General features: G+C 38.5%; 1 pseudogene; it reads left to right on the forward strand.

Annotated features, from left to right (window-relative positions):
- LOC117038455 (TATA-binding protein-associated factor 172-like) overlaps window positions 1-26,286 on the forward strand; it is a 33,614-nt pseudogene that overhangs the window by 3,550 nt on the left and 3,778 nt on the right.

Here is a 26,286-nt window from a genome sequence, read left to right on the forward strand (position 1 = left end):
ATTTGTATTTCCCTGATGATGTATGATGTGGATGTATGATGTATGATGTAATCTTTTCATATACTTATTTGGCATCTGTACATTGAATCATCTTTATCTGTCATGTTTTCTATTTGTCCAGGATCCTATTTAGTAATTGAAAGTCCAAAGCTTTCCCATTCTTCAAGGCTAAGCTTAGGTTTCACTACTTCATTGGAACCTTTTCTGACTGTCGTAGAGCTCAGTGATTTTATCTTTCTATGGTTGTCAAGTCCCTAACCTTTGTAATTTATGTGATCCATGATCTCATTTAACAAATATATATTATATATACTCTCAGTCTATCTGCATAGATAAACACATCGATTCTATATATGTATAAATATAATCTATGTAGCTCAAGTCTCTAATGTTTGCCAGGCACTGTTAGATGCACTGAAATACAGCAGAAGATCAAATGGATGGATTTCCAATCTAGTGACTTTATTGACAGAGAAGAAAGAGACCGTCAATAAATCAGAAATGAGATAATGTCACATAATTACAAATACTATTAAAAATAACAATGAGGATATTACAGAGAGTGACAGAGGGACTCATTTAGAATGGCACTTCTCAGAAGAGATAACATTTGAGCTGAGACCTGAAAGACAAAAAATAAAACAAACCAACCAACAAACAAACTACAGCCATGGGAAGATCTTTGAGCGGACATCACAAGTACAAAGTCCTGAGGTTGGAAGAGCCTGTTGTGTCCAAGCACAGGAAAGAATTCCAGTGTGGTTATGGTTGGAGCTCAGCAAGGGAAGGCAGAGTGGTAATAAGGTGAGGCTAGAGGGATGGGCAGGGACCAGGTTATGGAGTACCTTGTATGCCAGGGCTAGAACATCAGAGGGCTTAAAGCAGTTGGATCAATTGATCCAACTTTTTTTTTTTTTGAGGACCAGTCTGTTTTCTGTGTGAAGAGTGGACTGTAGAGGTAGTGGAAACGGGAGCCCCAGCTGGTCAGCTGCAGTATGAGGTCAAGGTGAGGGATGCTGGTGGCTTGCACTAAGGTATTGTAGATGGAGAGAAGGGGTACATTCTAGGATCTATTTCAGAGATAGGGGTGAGAAGATTTGATGACAAATTAGATGTGGTGAATAAGGGAAGGAAGGTTCAAGGATGACGCTTAGGTATAGAGTTTGGAGGGGCGTGAGGAGATTCAAGACTTCTATTTGGCTACTATGGTGGACATCTGCCATTCTTTTTAGCCACTCAGTACCATCCTTCTTATGTTTGAGGATTTCCTCTGTTTATGAATTCATGTTTCTCTAAGACAGAAGTCAGAAACTTGCTTTACCAGTAGCCCTTGTGGGTGGGGGGCAGCTTGTGCCCCTGGCTCAGTCAGACACACCTGTGAAACTCTGAATTGTCTTACGTTCGGGCCATGGAGTCAGCATCCTCGTCCAGTTTTTCGAGGCAGCAATAGCAGAGATATCAGGCATAGTGTCTGAGCACAGCAATGGTTGCAGCAGTACCTCCCTTGAGTAGTTCCACAGTATGATCTGGGCACTGCCCCTCAAGGGTTATTAGCCCTCAAGTCTGGTTTTCTTATTCTCCCAGGTATTTTGCCAGCTACCGAATACCCTTTCAAATACCACATCTGCCTAAATGATCAGGATAAAAATTTGTTTATTTTCAATAAGAACCTTGAGTGGTGTCGCCATGTTGAGTTAGAGAAACTTATTAGACATGTAAAGGGAGATGTCAAGCTGGCAATTGGAAACACCAGTCCAGTGTTCAGTACAGAGATCAGAGCCACGGTTGTATGTGCGAGGGATGCTGGCATAGCGAGGGTGTTTAATGTCACTAACCGAGAGCAGTGCGAGAGTGATCACCTATAGAGAAAGGACTCATCCCGGAGCACTACCACACAAGAGCTCAAACGCAAGAGCTGGCGCCAATGAAAGATGAGAGGGACCACATGAGACGACTGTCAAGAAGGAGAGTTACCCTGAAAGCCAAGGGGCACTGTCTCAATACAGGGAAAGGTCAATTGTGTTAAGTTCCACGAAGAACCATTGTCTGGTGTTGCTGATTATATTTTTAGACATAGTGTTAACAATTTCTTAGGCAATAAGATAGAATATGGGTTTTGAGTCAGTCAAAACTTGGTGTGAGTCACAGCTCTATGATTTACAAACAGCATGACTTTTTGCAAGTTCTTTAGCCTCTCTAAGACTAAATGTCTACATTTGAAAATAAGAATAACAATACCTATCACAAAAATTCGTGATGAAATGAAAATTGTTATGGGTTTAACTGTGTCCCCTAAAAAAGATGTGTTGAAGTGCTAATCGCAGGTACATGTGAATGTGATATTATTTGAAAACAGGGTTTTTGCAGATTTAATCAAGTTAAGATGAGGTCATTAGGGTGGGCCCTAATATAATTATGACTGGTGTCCCCATAGAAGGTGTAACTTTGAGCACAGATATAGACACAGAGAGAATGCCATGTGAACCACAGACACACAGACACAGGGAGAAGACGGCCATGAGAAGGCCGAGGATACTGTCACAAGCCCAGGAACACCTGAGGCTACTAAAAGGTGGAAGGGGGAAGGAAGAATCCTTTGCTAGAAGTTTCAGAGGGAGCCCTGCTAACACCTTGATTTTGTATTTCTAGCCTCTAAAATTGAGAGAATAAATTCCTGTCCTTTTAAGTCATCCAGTTTGCAGTACTTTATTTAGGCAGCCTGAGGAAACTAATACAAATTACGGTACAAGGTAGTGTGTATTGCTTTAACCTATGCTTAAAAATGTGGAAGCAGCTTTGGATTTGGATAATGGGTATAGGCTGGAAGAATTTTGGGGCACTCCATAGTATTAGGTTGGTGCACAAGTAATTGCGGTTTAAAAGGTTAAAAATAATTGCAAAAACTGCAATTACTTTTGCATCAACCTAATAAAAATCTAGATTACCTTGAAGAGACCATTGGTAGAAATATGGACATTAAGGGCAAGTCTGGCATGAGCTCAGAAAGAAGAGAGGAAAGCTGTAGTGAAAGTTTCTATGGTCTTAGAAATAAAATATCCACATAGTTATGGACAGAATGTTGCTAGAAATATGAACATTAAAGTGCTTCTGATGACGTCTCAGAGGAAATGAGAAACATGTGGAAGCAGCAGAGGAAAGGTGATCCTTGTTATAAATTGGCAGAGAAGTTGTCTATATTATATTCTATTGTTGGGTGGAAAGGAGAACTTGTAAGTGACGATTTTGGATATTTCACTAAGGAGATTTCCAAATGCAATGTGGAAGATGTGGCCTGCTTTGTCCTTGATGCTTAGAGTAAAATCTGAGAAGAAAGAGATAAATCGAAGAAGGAATTATGCCTCAAGACTAACGTAGAAATCCTGCCTGAGTTTCCAGCCTGCTGGTCTGCCCTGCAAACTGTGAACTTGACCATCACAATTATGGAAGCCAGTTTCTTAAAATAAATCTCTTTATTATATGTAAAAAATGTGTGCAATGTATATATGTGTGCAATAAAATATGTGCTACATACACACACACACACACACACACACCAGGGGTGCCAAAAAAATGTATACACATGGCTTGTATTCATCTTTTGTTATCAGTATATATTGAGTATTACAATTTTAATACATTTTTTTCCTTTTTTAAAATGTGTATACACTTTTTTGGATATATATATATATATATATATATATATATATATATATATCATATATCATACATGTTCTATTGGTTCTGTTCTCTGGAAGACCCTGATTGATGAAATGTTAAATGATGCAATGGATACAAAATACTCAGCATTGTTCCTGTACTTACTAAGAGTTCAATAAATGATAGTTTGACTTTGTAAGTTATTCAAAAGCAAAGATTGAGGATTGGCTTCCATCTTTCCAGAAAGGCTATGGACAAATTGAACTGCAACTTGCAGTCCCAGAATAACACAACACAAAACAAAACAAAACATAGCAACAACTCGGCAATATCTCTTAACCATTCTTGTGAAGGTCATACAAAGTTTTCTTCCTTTGGGTCAATGGTGGTAAAAAAGATAAATCTGAAGAGGGATAAGAAGCTTAGCTGCTCTTAGATATTTTATTTTGTTTCTGAGGGAATATCAGAGCCCTTAGGGTAAAAAGACCATTTAGATAGATTAGGCTCCTCTTTTTATTTTTCCTGCAAATAGTTTTGTTAGTTAATGTAGTACTGTACTAACTTAGACTTTCTTATGTATTTCTTATCCTATAATACTCGTAAGATCTAGGTAGTAGGAGACATTCCCAGAGATAATTGCCATCACCACTACATTCATTATTCCCCAAAGTTCTAGCCAGTGCAGAACCCAAGTAACAGAAATGAGAACTATAAAATTTTAGGGGAAGAGATAAAAGTATTATTTGCAGATGAGATAATTTTCCTTCTAGGTCTAATGCAATACCATTAAAACACTAAAGGAAATTTATAAAAAGTTAAAAAACTCTAACGTAGTTCTCAAGGCCATCTAACTGACTAAACAGATGAGCAAATGGGAGTAATGTATGGGAGGTTGTCTATTAGATATTAAAATGCATCATAAAACCATAGTACATTAAAATAATGTGATGCTGGTGCAAGGATAAGCAGACATAGCTTAAACAAAATGGGGTCAGGAAATAGACCTCAGTGCATACAACAAGTATATCATAAAGGTAGAATTATTAATCAGTGGAGAAAAAGTTTCATTCATTCCAATGAACATTTTTGAGCAACTTCCTGTATGACATTGTGCAAAGTTTAGGAGATATAACCATGAATATGAGAAATCCTACAATGTCCAGACACTTATAGTCTTTTATGGGGGCAGACAAGATAAACTGAGAAAGTATGAATCCTATCAGTGGAATAATGGAGGCATCACAAAGAAAAAGAAGGACTCTTTACCCAGCTTTCAGGGTTAAGGAAGTTTTCCTTGTGGAGGTGATAGCTGAGCTGAGCGGGGCCTGAAGCGCAAGCAGGAGGTAACTAGGTGAAAGGATGCTGAAGGGCCTTCCAAAATGAGCCAGTGGCAGGTGCAGAGGCCCAGGACCCAGGGAAGGCATGACACAACAGGAGCCAGAAGCAGGTTGATCTGGCCCCAGCTGATATTGGAGAGAAGGTGGGAGAGTATGGAGAGACAGGCTTGGAGACTTAGGAAGAGCGGCAATTAGGTTGTTTTGCTTGCTAAGGCGATCTTCAAGATGACCTGGAGATCTATTGGATGTAATAAGTAGCACTGGGAAATGGCAGGATAATTTCTAGGATTCTGTCTTGGGTCACAGGGAGAATGTTGACAGGGAGGAAGTTGTTTGGACGGGTAGAAGGAGGTGAGGAATTAACTTGGGTACATGTGGAGTAGTTAACCGATATTTGTGTATTTCATTAGTCAATCAATGCTACTGGTTAACTATTAGAAAGAATTTATCGAACAAATATAAAAATGGGTTACTGATGGATTGGAAACTAAAACTAGAAAAACTAGAAAAGAAAATACAGAACATATATTCAGATGTTAATATTTATTATTTCTGGGTAATAATTTATTAAATGACCTTTGTGTTTTCCCTTACGTATTTGCCAAATTGTCTGGAAAACATGTAGTGCTTATACCATTAGAAAACCAAATAATGAAAAATCTTGTTTTGCAAGATTATTAATAACAACATACCAAACTGGTATCTGAATATAGTGACACAGCTTCCAAGCTGCTCTTAAATTGTCTGCAACTAGAAAAGGACTTAGTTGAATATTGTGAGCTAGAATTCTAGATTTGCAGGGACAGATTCATTTATACATTCTCTGAACATACTTGTGTTCTGGTGATGCAATACAGCAAAACCTCCAAAGTCTCTGCTCTTTTGGGATTACATGCTAGGTCAGAGTCATCTTTTAGTAGCAGGATGGAAAAACGGTTGAATTGATTGGCAAAGATAATATGGAAGCTTAAATCTCAGAGCTGGCAAGGGACTCAAAGTCTGTTTTATTTTATAGATGAGGAAACAAAGACTCAGGTGGAGAGGGCTTCTTTTTCATGCAGTCAGTTGTCACCAAAGGGGAACTAGAATGCCGGTCTCCTGTTTCCTGGTTTAACATTCTTTCAACACAAATACATTTCCTCCTCAAGTCATGCATTGGTATGTCAGTCCATTCAGGCTACTATAACAAAGTACCATAGCCTGGGTGGCTTATTTCTCACAGTTCTGGAGGCTGGAAGTCTGAGATCAGGATGCCAGCACCGTCAGGGTGAGGGCCCTCTTCCAGGTGGCAGATTTCTCATTGTATCCTCCCACGGTGGAAGGGGTGAGGGAGCTCTGCGGGGTCTCTTTCATAAGAACACTAATCCCAATTATCAGGGCTCCACCCTTATGACCTAGTCACCTCCCATAGGGCTCACCTCCTAATATACTACCACCTTGGTCATTAGGTTTTCAACTTATGAATTTTTTTTTTTTTTGGTGGGGGGGAGGGTCATGAACATTGAGACCACAGCAATTAGCATTTTTTAAGAGAGCAAGAAATATTTATCAGGTGAGCTTTGCATGTCTCAGAGAGACCCATGGTCCTGGTTTTCTAGTAAAATGTCGTAAAAGAATGTGGCCTTACTACTGAAAGATGCTATTCATTTTCACTCACTCAAAACAAATATTTATCAAACTTGTGCTATGTCCAAGGCCCTGTATCAATAATACAGTTATAATTAAGAGAGATTGGAATTTTACTTGCTATAAAAAAGAACGAAATCTTACCATTTGTGACTACATGGTGGACGTAGAGGTCATGCTAAGTGAAATAAGTCAGACAGAGAAGGACAAATACTATATGATTTAATTATATGTGGGATACAAAAAAAAATAAACAGATTCATAGATGAGAGAACAAACTGATGGTTGCCAGATGGAAGGAGAGTTGGGGATCTGGGTGAAAAAGGTGAAGGGATGAAGAAGTACAGATTGGCAGTCATGAAACAGTCAAGGGGATGTAAAGTACAGCACAGGGATTATAGTCAATAACATTGTAATAACCATGTATGATGCCAGGTAGGTACTAGACTTACTAGGGGGATCACTTCATAAGTTATATAAATGTCTAACTACTATGCTGTACACCTGAAGCTCATAATAATATTGAATGTAAACTGTAATTGAAAAATTAAAAAAACGTGTTTTTTTTTCAAAGCCAGGTTGTTCCTACACATTTGGAGCTTACATTCTGTAGGGAGAGAGATAATAAAAAATAAATGCCACAGATTCTTGCTTTTAACAGTAGTTCTGTTTGATAAAGTCACTGTGAGCACTGAATTAATGAATGCTGAGTCCTTGCTCCTGGAGGAAATATAGGGTTTGGTTCCTTCCAGCCTCTGGTCAAAACATAGTTTTTGTCAGGAATCAATACATAACCTTGTTTTATATGTGCTTCTGTTTAGAGGTACCTTAGTCACCATATATTGTTGATTCATTAATGCTGAACTCATGGCCAGTAGTGCCAGAACTCATGCCTAAATGAAACTTCTCATACACATTTATTTTCTCTGTAAAGCACATGTGCTTAGGAACGCTAGACAGCACCTTAGCACTCCTGGGCGCATTTTAAACAGCGAAATCACCAACAAAAAGCACAAAAATGTGAAAACCTGGCAGTAAATAGACCTTTATGATTTGAGAGCTGAAACAAGATGGCAGGTGTCACCTTGTTTGACCCCAGCTGGGAAAGTATGTGTCAGGTGACACACACTTTATTCTATGCATGTCTTGGAATGACAGCAAAAGCTCTATGAGCATTGATTTTTCAGGTTACAAATAAATTTTAGTGAGTACAGAATCCAGAGGTAAAGAGGATCAACTGTACACCATTAGCTGTTTAGTTACCATTGCAATTGGAGAGGCAGAGAAACTTCTCTGAGAAAATGACATCAAAGCCGAGATGCAATAGACAAATGATGTATTATAGAACTGTACACTTGAAATCTATGTAATTTTACTAAGCAATGTCACTCCAATAAATTTAATAAAAATTAAAAAAAAACCCCACAAAACTTCAACTAGAAAAAAGATAAAGCCAAGATCTGAAGAATAGTAGGTGTTAGCTAGGCTCAGGAGGAAGAGGAGAGACCATTTCAGGAAGAGAAAAGAGAATATGCAAGGAGCCTGAGATGGGAAGAAGCATTGCATATTTCCAGGACCCGAATGACAGCTCATGTAGCTGGTACTTTTACTGTAGGAGGAAGGGACAAGATCATGCAGGACCTTGTGACTCCATTAAAAGATTTTTTTTGACCTTCATCCTAAAAGCAATGGGAAGTCAAGCTAAGAGGGAATATATATATTTATTTGTGTTTTAAAAAGATCACTTTCTGGATCAGAAAGGGCTAGAAGCGCCTACGAGGCATGTGGGGAGGCCAGTTAGAAGCTTGTTGCAATTGGTGAGGAGAGACAGGACTAGGATTACGGTAAGGGCAGAAGGTGAGGGTGAAGGTGTTGTTAGGACTAACAACTAGTCCTAACTGACTAGTGGGCTGACTAGTGGGCTTCTGGTGTGTGCAGTATGGATGGGGGGTGGGCAGTCTGGATGGGGCTGTTATTTCCAGAGGGCAGACATACTGAAAAAGAAACAGGTTTGGGGAAGACAAGTCCAATTTTTGCTTTGAAGTTAAAATGTCTGAGAGATGGTAGTAGATGAGAAAAATGTGTCACCAAGATTCCTCTTCAAGGAAGGACATGCTTCCAGCTGGGAGGGAGGCAGTCAGCAGAGAGCCACCAGCTTTCGTCAGCTGAGCCATGACAGCTGCCTCACCAGAAGTCGTGCCCTTCCAGGGGCAGCCCACAACAGTGACTGAGTGAAGCAGGACACTCTGATGGGCAAGGCTTGTTCCAGAGCCCCCTGCTGAGGTGACCAAGGGGAACCTGGATGAAGTTCAACTTCTTCCTCAGACCAATCCTCCCTCCTTCTCCTTCCCTTCACAGGGCGTTGAGCTCTCCGAAACATCTTATACCCCAAACTCCAACCTGCAGCAGATAACCAAATGGACATGTCAAGTCACATACACAGGTGTGATCTAGAGAGGCACACACCCAAGTGGTCAAGATATGGATGATGAGTGAAAACATGCGAGGGGCTGATTTTGTGTAGAAGAAAGAACGGAGAAGAGAAGGAGCCTGGGATGGTCTTGACAAAGTCCAACTTTTAAATGTGAGTCAGGGAAGGATAAACTAAAAGCCTGCTCTGAAGTGTTGGAGGATAGATATCCAGGAGAGGGATATATCACAAAAACGAGAACAAAGTTTCAATCTCCATAAAGTGCTGCTGAGAGGCTAGGTAACCTGGGGGGTCCAAAGAATATCTATTAGATGTCATTGGTTCCCTTAGCTCAGTAGTTTGATGGGCTGTTAAGAGCAGAAGCAAGGTTTCAGTGGGTTATGGAATAAGTGAGAAACGAGGAGATTGAGACAGTCAGTGTTGACAATTCTTTTCAGAATGGTGGCTGAAGAAGGAGACAGAGCTGTAATTAAAAGGGGGAAATAGGTTGAAGATTTTTAAAAATAAGATTCAGCATATTTGAATGACCAGGTTTGGCAAATAAGCAGAGATGATAAGTTAGAAGACACAGAAGAGAAAGGATATAGTTGATAAGACATGATTTTTGAGGAAATGGGCTAAGTATATACACAGAGGATTTGACCTGACACAGGAAGACGGAAGCTGGCTTTAAGAGGAATTGAGAAGCAGAGTGGAAGAGATGTGGATAGGTTGTATGTTTGAAAGCAGGTGGTGGCAATTTGAAAGATCCTCTGATGGCTTCCAATTTCTCTGTGAGGCTGTCTGCTGGGATTGAGGGAGCTTTCTGGGGGTGCTGGTTTGGTTGAAGAGGATGTAAAAATCTTAATACAGTCACCATGAGAAGTGGGCAAAAGAGCTGACTGAAGAAATAGAGAGAACAGTAGAACAGTATGGAGAGCCTGTTGAAATTCTGAATGTTAGACTTGTTAGCTCAGTGAGTTATCTTTTGGGAATTTTGTAATTTAGGGGCATGTAGTCTAAAAATATCACCATTTTTTTCTCCTGATTTTCTTAGAGGAACACAGAAAACTGAGGTGAAATTGCTTTGTCACGAAAGAAGTCGATGTTCCTAAACATACAGAAATCTGCATTCAACTCATTCTTTCACCCTAGGATATCTCCTCTTCTTGGACTTCAGATATTTCTTTGATAGATTCTTGTAACAAATACGTAATTTTATTTGTCGAGTAAATTACAGAACAGACATACCTCGAGATATTGCAGGTTCGGTTCCAGACCACTGCAATAAAGCAAATATTTCAATAAGGCAAATCACATGATTTTGGTTTCCTTGTGCATATAAATGCTATATTTACACTATACTTTAAGTACTGTTCAGTGTGTGATAGCATTATGTCTAAAAAAACCCAATGTACACATCTTTTTTTTTTTTTTCTTAAAGATTTTATTGGGGAAGGGGAACAGGACTTCATTGGTGAACAGTTTGTACTTCCAGGACTTTTCCAAGTCAAGTTGTTATCCTTTCAATCTTAGTTGTGGAGGGCGCAGCTCAGCTCCAGGTCCAGTTGCCGTTGCCGTTGCTAGTTGCTAGTTGCAGGGGGCGTAGCCCACCATCCCTTGTAGGAATCGAACCGGCAACCTTGTAGTTGAGAGCCCATACTCCAACCAACTGAGCCATTCGGGAGCTCAGCGGCAGCTCAGCTCAAGGTGCCATGTTCAATCTTAGTTGCAGGGGGCAGAACGCACCATCCTTGTGGGACTTGAGGAATTTAACTGGCAACCTTGTGGTTGAGAGCCCACTGGCCCATGTGGGAATCGAACCAGCAGCCTTCGGAGTTAGGAGCATGGAGCTCTAACTGCCTGAGCCACCTGGCCGGCCCCAATGTACACATCTTAATTAAAAATACTTTATTGCTAAAAAATGCTAACCATCTTATGAGCTTGTTGGAAAATGATACTTACAGACTTGCTCAAGGCAGATTTTGCCACCAGCCTTCAATTTGAAAAAAAAAAAAAAGCAATATTTGCGAAGTGCAATAAAGAAAGCACGATGGAATGAGGTATGCCTGTATATGAAAAATGCTGACATTACCTTTCTCATTTAATCCGATAACATCCCTCTAAGGTGGATAATATTTCCACTTGAGGAAAATGAGTGTTTGCAAGTTATGGGAATGGTCCATCGTCAGACATCAAACCAGGGGGAGGGGCTCCGGCCTTCTCCCTTCAAAGTATGTGACCATTCTCTGGCTCCACATTCCTGGATCTTAGACACAGACTAGATTTGGGCCCATTTTTACGGATGTGTTTAATTAGTCCAAGTTAATGAAATTTCTTTTTGCATTTTGTTTTGTTTCATTTATTTTCTGTTGCCCCCTGAGTTTGAGTTTGTGATCCATTATAATGAATTTTTCTTCCTTGACTTCCCGAGCGATGGCGGGCTTAGGAGAATAAAGGAAGGAATTGCCTTAAAAGAGTTAGTGAATGATAAGCCTTTTGTCCAAGAAGTCATTTCTGTCGGCGTTGCCTGAGTTACGGCGATGGCACTGTGGGAAGTGGCACAACTTCAACAGCCATAACATCTCTTCAATTACAGCTGCCTGAAAACGACTTCATGTTTCCAACGCTTGATGCAGCAGATCAGGCTGTGTGTGGGGGAGGGTGATCAGGCATATGAATGCTTGTCTTTGCAGGTAAGAGGAATTTTCTTGTGCCACTGAAGCTTTGAAAAGAGTTGCAGTCACTGTAAAGGCAACAAAGAACATTAAATAGGATGCCTTGAAACTGATGACTTGGAACGAACCATATATTTCAAAAAGAATTCTTCAAGTCATTCATTTGAAGTCTGTTTCAAATCACAATCAAGCAGTCTTATGAGAATAGTTAGTTTATTTATTTATTCACTGCAGATGTATTAAGTGTGTGTTATATATCAGTTACTGTTCTTGATATTGGAAGTGAAAAGGGACATAAGGTACTATCCCCATTATGAAGGGTAGGGTCTGATAGTGGAACAGACAGGTAATTGTAACATCAGTTATAATTTAACAGCAGTGCAAAGGCAAGATGCAAAAGCCAAGGGGAGTATCTGTCCCTACATGTAGTCTGGAAGAGTATGTATTAAACACAAACACTTAAACATTTTTAAAAAAATTTAAAATTGGTGTCCTCCCGGGAGTTACTGGGGAGACTTTAGGTTTTATTCTATTTCACGGAAATCCTGATTTAAATAATGATATATTTTAATTGTGTCAAGAAGTAGGACAAATACTGTATGATTCCACTTATATGAGATAACTAGATTAGTCAAATTCATAGAGACATAACGGAGAATGGTGGTTGCCAGGGCCTGGGGGAGAGGGAAATGGGGGAATTGTTAATAAGAACAGTTTCAGTTCTGCAAGATGAAAAGAATTCCATGGTTGGATGGTGGTGATGGTAGCCAACAATGTGAATGTACTTAATGTCACTGAACTGTACACTTGAGATGGTAAAAATGCTTGAGATGGTAAATTTTATATTATGTGTATTTCATTACAATTAAAATTAAAGAAACAGAATAACTAATAAAAGAGATACTGTATTCCTTCCACTGAATATAAATAGACATACATCTATTTTGTCATATACCTTTTAGATTTCTCTCTTCTGAAAGAAGTAAAACATTGAAATACACCTAAAGCGTCCCTTCTCTCTGCCTCAGCCCTTCCCCCTTTCTACCTCTTTAGACGTAAGACCTATCCTAAAGTTTGGGTACGTTACTCCTATGTAGTTTAAAAATACTGTTGCTATGGCCTATGCCCTCCTTCCAAAGACCACGAGAAACACACCTGGAGTTGAATGCACACCAGGGAGAACCACGGGTGTCTCAGTAGGGTGGTCACAGAAAGGACTCCGCATAGGACTGAGGTCTGTGTTGGATGATCCCGAGAAGCGTTGAAATAAACAGGCTTTGCTCTGGGTTGGATGACAGCAAGAACTGGGATAATTCTATGAGGAGTAAATTCTATGATTTTAGTAAATCTCATGGAGAAGGAGGGAGGCCTAGAACAATATTAAGGTTGTAATTGCTTAAGAAGCCACAGCACGTATACCAGCCAGGATAGGGGGTCGTATGGTCGCCTTTGTGGTTTGGACGGTGTTTCTGCTTCTCTTAGTGTTCAGATATAATTATGGAGTAGTCGTGTTTTCGTTTTAATCTACCGTAGTCAGAGTGGCCTTGTCTGAGGTTGGTGCTCTGTAAAATTGTTTACGGTCAATAGGAGAACACCATGGCCTAGCTGGGAGTGCCAGATCAGCTCCTGGATATCAGGAGCTGTTGTCTCTCTGTCATTGCAACGTATGTGTTCATAAACAAATTATACTATTATTTTGTAGGTCTTAAATAGTTGAATGAATAATAATATACTGTATATTTCATTGCACAACTAGCTTTTTTTGTTTTATACTCAACTTTATAGTGTGAGATTAGCCTAGGTTGATACTAGTAAATCTAGTTCATGCATTTTATATGTTGGTTTGTATTCAACTGAAAGATAGTTAAGTTGCTTCTATGTTTTCTTGTTCAAAATAGTACTGATACACTAAGTGCACAGATCTAAGTTTCTAAATACTATTCTCCAGTGAGAGCAACCAGGTCTCAAAGAACGATGGGTCATATTGAGAGACATAGAAGCTAGCTCAAATCTGGGGCAATTTGAGCAATAAACTAAATAATGATAATAATTGGTTATAATGCACTGAATTAAAAAATATCCATGAGCTCATACTGCTGTAAATAATACTCAAACTTTTACCCAGTCTGTGGCTTGCCTTTTCACTTTGCTTGTGGTGCTTGCAATTGTGCCTTTCATTCTAGTTTTAATGTAGCCATTCAAATTAAACTTTTCTTTTACAGCTTTTGTGTGTGTGTGTGTGTGTGTGAGACATAGCAATGAAATCATTCCTTATCCAAAGAACATAAGAATATTTTCCTACAGATGTTTTAAAGTTTGGTTCTTCACATTTAGGTCTCTAATAAATCTATAATATCTTTTGTGTATGGTGTGAGGGAGTGTCATTATATCTTTTCCATATGGATAATCACCTGTCCCAACATCATATAATGCCACTATTTATTAAACATTTTAGTTTCTAGACTCTTTAATTTATTGATATATGTCTCTCCATCAATTACTATAACTTTTTATTAAGACCTGATATCTAGTTAGTCAAGTCCCATCAACATAATTCTTCTCCAATATTGTCTTGGCTCTTTTTAGCCCATTAACTTTTGTCATATGAATTTAAGTTTCCTGTTAAATTCTATGAAAAATCTTATTGGGATTTTGATTGGAATTGCATTGAATTTAAGATTTCAATGATCATAATATCAAGTCTTTTTCACCCATAATCTTGGAATAGCTCTCCATTCATTTAGGTCTTATTATATTTTATAAATCTATAATTTACCCCATAAATATTTCATACATATTTTGTTAGATAGTTACAGTTTAGTATGTAAGAAACTTGTTAATCTGTGCCAACAAGTAAAAAGCTAAACAAACTGAAAAATCAACAACTCTTCTTGGATCCATAACAGAAGTGAAGTCAGAGGGCAAACTGCTGTCCCCCAAATTAGAGAGACTGACAGCAGATTCCAGAAAATCACAACCTACCTGTGCAGAAGCCCTCAGGCATCAACTTTCACAGGAATTAGTGTCAGGTTAGGAAACCTGAAATCTAATTGACAAATTGCTGGAGGCTCAGTGTGGACAAGTCTGAGAGATAAAAACTCCAGAGGACCCAGTCATTGTGGGGGAGGGTATGCTTTTGTGAGTTTTACCTTCTGGAGCTCTACCAGGTTCTCACAGTAAATATCAGAGAACAATCCTCTCCTGTTGCTAATGGTGGAGGTGGGGAGGAGCCATTTTGAAATACGAGTGTGCTGGAGCATTCTGTTCTTAACAAGGTTTGCCCTCAGGAGAAACTATTTAACCAGAGCCCAAGTGACCTGGAGGAAGGGAAATACTCAACACCAACCTCCTCTAGTCTTCCCCATAGGAGAAGGGGAATAATCAACTCCAGCCCACTCTAGCCATCCTGTCCCACCTAAGGGCAGAGGGGCTGAGCAGCACCTGTGAAGTTCACAGGTGAGAGATACAGGGTGTCACTATTCCTTGGTGTCTATACTAGTTGGAAATTTTCTAGCTGCCTGAAGAGACCCTGCTCCAGTGTCATATGGGCTCAACCTCTTAAATAAAAAAAGCCCAAATGTATGTAGTTGTTCTTGTTTTAATGACTCAGTGTCAAGGTTGAGGTTTTGCAATTCTCTCTTCTTTTCTTCCATGGGCACAAAATGATTTCTGGAGCTTCACCTCAAGTGCCTGATTCCATGTAATGGGAAGGAAGAAGTACAGAAAGATAAAAAGGGATTTCCTGCCTAACATTTTTTGCTCGCATATAATTGGCAACCTCTAGATTCAAGGGAAATTGGAAAATGGAGTTTTTAAGCTGGCTATATTTTCACCCTGAATAAAATCAAAGTTCTCTTACTGAGGAAGAAAAGAAAAAACAAAATGGATGGGGTGCAACTAGCAGTGCTGTTCCAGGGTCTTTGAATTTCTGATGTTATTTCAAATATCTTTCAAAAATGGCAAATCCCAGTTGTTTTTGGTATTCATAGAAACATTTTCATTTTTAATATTATAGTTGATATGCAGAAAAATTTACTTTCTTAAGTGTATATTTCTGCAAGTTTTGATAAATGCGTGTCTTTTTTTTTTTTTTTTTTGAGGAAAACATCAAACAGTGAGAAACAGAAGTTTATGAGATTTGGTCAGAGAAGCAGGCAAGACCACCCTCTTAAAGGGCATTTGATGGATGATAAGGAGTCTGGATTTTTATCTAAGTGCAGTAGGAAGCCATTGGAGAGTTTTAAGCAGGGGAGTGACGTGATCCAATTTATGTTGGAAAACTCACTCCCTATTCTCTCTAGAGAATGGATTGTAAGGAACATACAAGGAAGAATGGTGTCCTATTAGGAGGCGATGGCATAGTCTCGGTAAATGTCCACGGCCACTTACCGGGATGGGGTAGTAGCAATGTAGATGGAGTTAAGACAGATTCAGTATATATGCTGGAGTCGACCTGATTTGCTCTTGGATGTTCATCGTCAACGATTTCTATTACTTGGATGTGATTCCCTTTGGAATCAGATGTTCAGAATAATCACTGTAATTTGCGAATTTCTTTGCATACATACACTGCTAATTTGGCAAAGCTGTTATTTTTATTTTGTTTCATCCCCCATTCATGCGTGCAAGTGTGGTTCACAAGCTGCATGAAGTAATTACTTTTCTGGATTAGAGAAAAGAATGAAGAAATATTCTACTTCATGAAAGAATTTTAAACATGCTCATATGATCTGGTGTTTACATTAAGATTTAGAAGCAAGTTAAGGGAACTGAATGGAGATCTTACCTCAGGAGTTTTGAGAAGGTCTTGACTTCATGCATCTCTTCCATGGATCGCTTAACTTTCATTAACAATGTTCTTAAAAATTTTTGTTTGTGTGTGTGTGTGTGTGCACGCGTGCTCGCCTTCCTGAGAGGAGTGGTATATTAAATCCCCAACATATAATACACAATGTATAAATGTATTATACATTTCTTTATTAATTTACTTTCCTTCTTAGTCACTCTTGATCACAAATAGGAGAAATGGGTATTTGCAACAATCAGTTTCAATAACTTAAAGTCCTTAATAGGTGAGTAGGGATTGAATCTATTTTATGGAAAAAAGAGATGAATGAACAGAATGAATGCAATGAATAGACTGAAAGAAGAGTCCTGGGGATCTCTGGCCACTTGGTCTATGGCAGAGGTGCAGGCAGAATACATGCCATACAACAGTGGTAGACGATGCAAAGAAATAAGGAAACAGTATTAGGAAAATACGAATAAAAATGGAAAGCCATGACGACATTAAAAAAAAAAAAGGACCATAAGTTTGAACCATGAATGGCAGCCTAGGTACAATATTTGGGCTGTAAATTTGGGTTTGGACTCCCAGAAACCAACAGAAAATAAGAGTTGCGATCAGTTGCTGAATTCCTGTTATCGGAATAGCAGGATGCCCAGCAGGTTAGGTCTCATTTTTGGGGAAACACGGTAATAAATATTTTGAAACACTGTGTTAAACATATTTAAATAGGATCCTTTCTAGCATTTGAGTCTTCTTCCGAGGGGCATGTAAACAGGTTTAAGGTAAATCTAATGGCTGTTACTCTTAAGTGCTTATGCAGTAAAGCCTTAAAAAGTCCACATTTCCCCCAAATAATTCTGGGTGAACCCCGAAGGTGTCGGAACAATTCTAGAGAGGTTTCTTGTGACTTCTGCTGGGCACAGAGGTAAATTCTCTTAACTCTCACTGCCCCTGGGGTATGCCCCTGCCTGGTGTGGTTCCCGTATACCCCCTGGCTCAAAAACACCTTGCCAGGAAATGTGGTCTCACATCAGGCTACATATTACCGTTACCCTTGTCAGGCATTGCAGTACATTCTAGAACCTCATTGGATACTGCTTCTACTTCTGTGCTTTCCTACTGGACACAAGATCCTTTTTTTAGGAGCAGCTCTTCCTTCCACTGGCTCCTTTTGGGCACTGCCACCATGCTGGGCATTGCCACTAATGCAATGGAAATTTTAGTTTGCTAAGCTATTTATCAGTGATGAAGTGGGGACAAATGCCAACCAAGTGTCTTCCTTAAGTACTTCAATATCTTACGGTCTTTTTAGTGCAGCAGCCACATATTACGGGTGGGAGAAGAGGTTATTGGACCTTAAAGGCTTGTGTTTTGGCTCCATTTCAAGAACCAAAGAAGTCAGAGCCAAGGCTTGGTGGCTCAGGACAGGCTCGTGGTATTTATCCACGGGCTGGTTGGGTAAGCGGACTCAGTTTGCTATTTGGCTATTTTAGATGAAGAAGTAGAAAGTGAGGCCACATGCTTCAGAACAGCTTATCAGGAAAACTCTGCATTTCGTGGGGCGGGATGCAGATGGCTTGCCTAGCTATTGTTTTCCATTTGTCTATTGTCCAGCCCTTATAGGAAACTCATGAAATCAGAACCCCACTTCAAATTATGAGTATCTAGTATTAATACTAATTATCCTTAGTGTATAATAAAGGGAAAAATGCAAACCATTGGGGAAGGAATATATTTTTCAAAGTGTGTGATTGGAAAACTGACTCTGCAACAAAATCTACCTACTTACATGAAACAACACCAGTGTAAAGAGATCAATGTAAAATGTGAAACCATAAAAAAATATTATAAGAATATAGAGATGAATATTTATTTTTTATTGGGATGGAAAAGAATGTTTTTTCTTTAAAGACAATAAAGGAAATAATAAAAATCAATAGATCTGACCACATGTAAATATAAAACTCTTGTTAAGTCAAAATATACCAGAACCAAAATTTCAATGTTACTAAAAGGGAGGTTGAATAGTAATTAAAATCATAGACTCTGCATACTCTCAGAATGTGGTTTTGGAAATAAGCATTGATAAAATCAATGAACGGTCATGTAGCAATGTCTATCAAAATATAAAATGTACAGACTTCTCCACCCATTAATTACATTGTTATAAATTTATTGTACATATATGTTTATAAATGGCATGGCAAGGATGTTAACTGCTGTATTGTATAACAGCAAAAACTGGAAACAACCTAATTTTCTATCAGTAGTGGCCATGTTTAATATAGATTTTTTGCATCCATACACTGGAATGGAATGCAGTGTATGGCAGGGTGAGAAGAGATGCTGAGTTCAGTTTTGTGCATGGGGTAGTAGTATATCCAGGTGGCACATTTCCCTTTTTTTTTGTTTTTTCTTTTTCTATTACAGTTGACAATCAATGTTACTTTATATTATTTTCAGGCTACTGCTTAGTGGTTCGACATTTATATAATTTGTGAATAGATCCCCCTGATTAGTCTAGTCCCCACCTGTCACCACCCATAGTTATTACAATATTATTGACTATATTTTGCCCACTATGAAAACCAGAGGCATCATCAGAAGAGAAATCATCCTGACACTTTAAACTCTCCATAAATCTACATGTGTTTCTGATAGAAGTTTCCACTCATTTTCTCCTTGTGAGTTCTCTACGTTTGGTGACATTCAGCAGCCACCTACAACCACTGAAGTATTGGCCTTTATTCAACCATTTGGGCATTAAAGTTTTCCTCTTGAGTCTTCTCTCATGGTTATGTGAATGCAGCGTTATGTAGATCTCAGCATACCTACCTGAGAGAAGATCTAAATATTAGTTGTAGCACACAATTTAAGCAAAGTCACTGCGTGACAGAAAAATACCTTTCCCTTTGGGAATGATCCCCAGGAGACTTCAGAGCCAAAGTCCTGTGAGCTCCTCAAAGGCTTCCACTGAGACTAGAAATGCTTCATTCAGGGTATTTCGTGTGGGATACTTTTAGTAGATATTGATTTCCTGTAGAAAGTGCATCATGCTCCCCTGTTCTTTTCATTCATATGCTCTTGAGAGCATTTTTGCTGAGTTTAGAAGGGAAAAAGTACAATAGGAGGAGGCTCAGAAAAAACATGAATATAGAGATCTGTTTGAGTTTTATGGGAATCCCAAAGCATTGTCAAATAAGGTCTGAATTCAGAGCCTGGCCTACTCCTGGAGGGCAGGTGTCATCAGCTGGGAGATGATATTGGGGTGAACTCTTTTTGAACCGGGGGAACCAGAAGGAATGAGCGCAGAGGTCTATAGCTGGCAAGCTGAGGCTAATAAGGAACATTCTAGAACCGAATTAGCCTATATACTAATGGAGGAGTAGGGGAAATCATAATCCATTTAGAGAGGCAAGGGGCGATGTAAAAGACAAAGCAATGCTGGTTGGTGAAAGGCTAAGTGAATGACAAAGGCAGAGCAGGGGAGGCCCCAGAGTCTATTTTATTCATTCATGCATTTACTCATTCATTCATGGAGCAGGTGTCTTTGGAGCTGGGCCTGGGAAAGAGGAAGGCTTTAAAAACTGGCGAGGAGGGGATAGAAATCTTCCGGGGAGGGAGTGATAGGACTGATGACGTAGAAGTAGAAAAGTGAGGATGAAACATAGTTTTCTTACCATGAAATATATTTAGGAGAGAAATTTGCATCAGAGTGGATAGAATCTTGAGTTCTGGGATAAAGGCTCTTTCATGGGTTTTGCAACATGAGTTTTGCAAAGATCAATTCATAGGCATAAGGAAGATATGGTGGAAGTGAGAGAGACTGGAGGCAGTAAGACCAGCTGGGCAAGTTTTGGAGAGTCCACCTGATAGATGCTAAGAGTCTTGAGTTAAGGAAGTGGTCGTAGGCCTGGAAGAGAGAAGAAACATGTAGAAGATATCACAACATTATTGAATGTCCTGGTAGAATAGGACATAACAGTAGATAAGACGTGAACTCTAAGGGAGGAAGGGCTTGAGGTTACACGCCCAGGGGACTGTGAAGTGACGGTGGGACTCTGACCGTCTAGACTAAAAAGGTCCCCAGTTATTTGCCAATACACCCTTGGCAAAGCACTTAGTACTATCCAATATTTTTTTCCTGGTTTTTAAATTTACTTTGTTTTGTCTTTCTTTCCCCACTAGAAAATATGATTCATGCAAGTGAAGAAATTAACTGTCTTCACCAATATCTCTGCCTCCTAGATCTGTGCCTGTCAAATAATAGGTGCTCAATAAATATTTGTTCAATGCATGCAGAAGAGTTTCTTTTATAGAAAAAGGAAAAAAAATGACAGGAATAATAAGTAGTCTAAGAGACAATAATTTCAGAAGTTACAATCAATTATCTAGCCTAGATTTGTCACTAACCAGCCATGTGAACTTAGGGGCATGATATTGCCCCCTTGTCTCACCTTTCTAATATACAAAATAGGGGTAATTGTTACTTTTCCTCTATTCTATGGTTTGGGACTTAAAATCATAGAATGGGTATGAGAGCACTTTGGAAAATTAAAAGTAACAATTCAAATATGTGGCCTTGTTAGGAGAGAAGGCAGTGTTACTGTTTTTAATATCTTCTCTAAGAGAGAATAAAATTGTTTTAAACTGAATTAACTGAGGAAATTATAAAAGACACTAACTTCTTCTTTTCTCTCTCTTTTTTCTCCTTTGATATGATAGTGTGACTAAGAGCATTCGTTGGAATGTAGCTATGATGTTTGAGTCTAAAGAGGAACCCAGCTGGCTTTTCCCCAGTTAATTTTCCTTTAGATAAGCCATGATAATTTTTAAAGGAGCAAACAATCACAATAAAAGGTATGGTGTCTTGGAAAATGAATGTAACTTTTGTCAGGGAGAAAATTGAGTAGTAATACGTCTCAGGATTTTCACAGCGAGAGATGGGGTTACCACACAGTGCAAACTAAATGCATTATGGTATTTTAGAAGTCACAGGGTGGTTATCTCCTAGCGTGTCGTTCATCAGTGTTGAAGGATTTTTGACCAAGAGGAAACATCCGTGTTCTCCTGGGAACTTTGCATTGTTTTTTCACTAAGAATTTCCTTTGGAAAAGCTGCCATCCTTTCTGCATTTTGTGAAAGCTGCCTCTCTGTTCTGGCTGTTGGTTTGTGAATCAGAGTTGAGTGGTCACACTGGAATGGTCAACCAGGAAAGGATTTGGAGTAAGAATTGCAAGTGGATAGGCCTTGACAAGACAGGGTATAGAGGGAAAGAGGAGGGGATGTCCCAGGTCCTGGATGCTGAGGGTCTCCCCTAGAGGGAGGACATGGTTAAGCTACTCCAGACTCCAAATGGCAGGGGAAAGAGCAGGGGGTGACCGCAGTATCTGCACTACCCAACATACAATAGAAAGACCCAGCAACAAAGTGAAAACAATGCCTGTGCAAAATAATTGTTTAGCTAAAATTTTTTTTTTGTTAATTCGCACCCATCCTTGAGTGCAATTGTCCTTCTGTGGTTGTCCTTCTGTGAACTTGCCCAGGATGGCTGTTTCTTTTCTTCTGATATGGTGGAAATGACCTGGGCTTTGGAGACAGACAGACTTGTGTCCAAATCCTGGCATTGCCGCCTCCCAGCTGTGTGACCTTGGACACATTACCTAACCCCCAGGCACAATGTTTTCTTCATCTGTTAGATGGGGAACAGCATCTTCCTTAAGGATTGGTGGAAGGACTAAGATTATCCAGCATAGCATGTGGCTCAGGCCTTGTACTCGGTATCTAATAGTTATTACTCTCCCCACCTCTGCTGCTTCTTTGACTATTGATTCTGTTTCATTGATCATGCCAATATTTGATGATTACTTGTTCATGTCGTTCAGCTCTATGAAGTATTGAAAGAGAAGAATAGAGTTGGAGAGCTTCACTGTGGGAAGTATCTTAAATCCAGCATCTCTTCTCTGTAAGATTTAGTTTATTTACTTCTTGAAACCATGAAAAGGGGGGTCAGCAACTACCCACATGCTTGAGAATAAATGAGACCATCCCTATTCTTATTAGGCTATGGATTTTCCAACCAAGAAGGTAGCAGGGGGCTTTTCTGTTATTTTCTTTAGCTCATCAGCTGTTAAAGAAAGATTTCTCAATCACATTACATTCTAGCCACATGATTTATATTACCTGTACAACTTGACAGTGCCTTTTTCCTCTAGAGATGACATCACAAAATAGCCATTGGCCACCAGAGAGTACTGATGTTTTATGTATAGGTTCTTTGCAGATTAGCTCACGTAATTCTCACAACAAGCACATGATATAATATTTTCTTTGTAAGTGAGGAAATGGAATTTTAGAGACGTCAAGTCTCTTAGCTCATGGATACACAGTGAACAGTTAGCGCTTATACCAATTTGACTCTATAATCCACGCTTTGTTTAATAAAAGAGTTAAATAAGTCTAATCAAAGTAGAGCTGCTTTCTTTGAGACATTTTGTTTGTCTAGTTCAGTGATAGCTGGACAGTTCGCTTACACAAAGCTGCTTGTCTCTCAGTGAGACTGGATAAATTGAGCTTTTGCTGTGCTCTGCTATTCTCCTGTCCTCTTTTCATTAGGCTGCACTGACTTTCACCTTTTTACTTTTGATGGCACTGACCTGGCAAACAAACCTAGGGCATGGTGTCCCATTTTCCGAGGCCAGAACAAAGGCTGCTTTATTTAAAAATCTTGCTATGTCTGGAGTTTGGCTAGGGAGCTTCATACACTCATGGAAGGCAACTACAGGGAATTTCAAACTATACTTTAGGCAAAGATATTTACCAAGTAAATGCTTTAAAGACTCCATAGGATTGAAAGCCATCTTTTCTCCAGCAAGAGATAGAACAAAAGGCATAGGTGACTAAGTCAATAGAAAAGCCTTAGACTTCCCTCTCTCAGTTCGCCCTAGTCTTATTCTGAACTCAGTCTGCTCACACCATCTCTCTTACTATCATCCTAGTTCAAACTACCATGTGATCTGGCCCCTGACTCAGTCTCCAGATTCCTGGGAACCAATATGATCTACTATGTTTCCCTGAAAATAAGACCTAGCCGGATAATCAGCTCTAATGCGTCTTTTGAGCAAAAATTAATATAAGACCTGGTATTATATTATATTATATTATATTATATTATATTATATTATAAAAACCCGGTCTTATATTATAGTAAAATAAGACCAAGTCTTATATTAATATTTGTTCCAAAATACGCATTAGAGCTGATTGTCTGGCTAGGTCATATTTCGGGAAAACACGGTAGTACACTGTGATCTTTGAGTTATTTGACTAGAGTACATTTACTTTTCTTGCTTTAAGATGTGAACACAAGCAATTTCTTCTGCTCCTCCCCTGACCACTATATGGACAGCTTCTTAGGTCTTAATTTAGCTTAATTTTATTTCTTCAGAGTGCCTTACCTTACTGTCCCCTCTAAAGTAGCCATCAAGTCACTTTCTACCTCATCTGTCGCTTCTACTCCCCCCACAATACTGTTTCCCCGAAAATAATACCTAACTGGAAAATAAGCCCCAGCATGATTTTTTAGGATTACATCATCTGAACATAGGCCCTAATGAGTCTTTTGGAGCACAGTTTAACATAAGACCCGGTCTTATTTTTGGGGAAACACAGTATTTATTGTAACCAATTATTTTATTGTTTACAGATTGGTTTTTTATTTCTTGATTTTTCTCTGTGAGAGAAGCAAACTTTCAACTTGTCTCCTCAGCATATTCAGCACCATGAACAATGCCATACACCAGAAGAGAGTCATGAAATATTTGTTGAGTTAATTACAGAGATCTTCTCATTTACATTAAATAGGGAATGTTACACGGAAAGGCGAGAAAAAAGAATCAGAAGTATCTGTTTATGAAAAAGACAGAAGTGTGTGTGTGTGTGTGTGTGTGTGTGTGTGTAATATATATGGTATCTATCATCTATCTATCTATCTATCTATCTATCTATCTATCATCTATCTATCTGTAATTGAATAATCAGATTGGCTCTTTTTAAAAACATAATCCAGATTATATCACTCTTATTCTAAAAATCTTTCAAGCCTTAAAATGGCCTTACATAATTTGCTCTCTTCACATTTTAGGTATTATCTCCTATTATTTTCTGTCCTATTCACTCTCTTAGAGCCTTTCTGGCCTCCGTACTGTTTCTCAAACATGGCAGGTACATTACTGTTTTAGGATATTTGCAATATCTCTGCATTCTGCCTGTAATGCTCTTCCCTTAGATCGATTCCTTTCCTTCTTCAAGTCTTATCTTTACAAGAGATAGTGCTAATTTCCTTATTTGCAATTTCAATCCATGCCACTGCAGATCTTTCATATTCCCGGTTTTCTGTATTCTGCCCATTATTCTCCACAGCACTTATCAACTTCTAATATTTACTGATATATTTATATTTTTTATGTATTTACTTATATTTAAATTGTATTTATTGTTTATTTTCTGTATCTTTCTACTAGAATATAAACTTGGGAACGGGGAGAGCAGGCATTTTTAACTGTTTTTATTTCACTCTTATAGCCCAAGTTCCTCATATAGTTCCTGGAATGTGATAGATTTTTTAACAAGTATTCTTTGTTTAAATTAACAAATAAATGTTACCAAATTGAATGCTTTATGTTCTGAGAAACTTAAAGTCTGATGGATTCTGTGGCTGGTGATATTTGGTTTTTAAATCTGTTTACTATAACCTCAAATCTGGATTGCAACCTACATGTAGCCCTATCTTAGTGAAATTTCAAATCACCAAGGTTAAAAAGATGTCCTAAACCTCTTTAAAAAATAAAGGAAAATATGTTTACCTACCTGCAAATGAAATCAAATTTCATTGGTTGTAAAAATTTAAGGAAAAATCTTTAAGATTGAAAAAAAAATAATTTTGGTAGAATTCTATACATTTCTAAGTTATACATTTTTGAATCACTTCACTATAAGAACAAATTAGAGATTCTTTTTCAGAATGCAACAATTTAAAAGATTTAACTTCTACAGTTTCTAAAATATTGCTTGAGATTGTACTCCAGAGAAATGAAAAAGGAATCTAAGAAAAGTGAAGCTATGGTGTCTAAGAAACAGTGGGCCTGAATGAGTAGTGCAATTAAAAATAAAATCGTATGTTGACAGGTGTGCAGCAAGCTTGAAATGCAATTGAAGGAAATTAGAAAAGAAAGTTCTGTGATGAACTCATTCGACAGTAAAACAAGTGCCATTATAATTCATATAATGAAGAATATGGGCATTCTTAAGGATATGATGAAGGCATGCGTTTTCTGTCTTCAAGAGAAAGAAAAGGCAATGAGAAATGCATCAAAAAACAAAAAGGTGTACAAGAAAGTCATGGTCCAAATTTGACAAAAAATGAATTGACACATGGTTTAGAATAATCAGTGCTGTGAAAAAAAGAGAAACCACATTATTTTAACTTTTTTTGTTATTTTATTAAGGCAAAATTTACTTACGATGAAAAGTATAGATCTTAAGTGGATAAGTGCACATACGTGTGTTACTTACATTCCATCATTCCAGAGATTTTCTTTATTCCCCTTTCCCCAAATCCCTGCTACCCTCCAAACTCACAGGCTAGCAGGGTTCTGTTTCTTTTACTATAGATTATTTTTTCTCTAGTTCTAGACTTTATTTAAATGAAATAAGACAGCATTCTTTTGTGTCTACTTTTTGGATCAGCAATATTTTTTTTTTTGAGATTTAAACATCTTGCTGCTAGTA

Source organism: Rhinolophus ferrumequinum, chromosome 18 (assembly GCF_004115265.2).
Source record: "Rhinolophus ferrumequinum isolate MPI-CBG mRhiFer1 chromosome 18, mRhiFer1_v1.p, whole genome shotgun sequence".
Taxonomy (NCBI): domain Eukaryota; kingdom Metazoa; phylum Chordata; class Mammalia; order Chiroptera; family Rhinolophidae; genus Rhinolophus; species Rhinolophus ferrumequinum.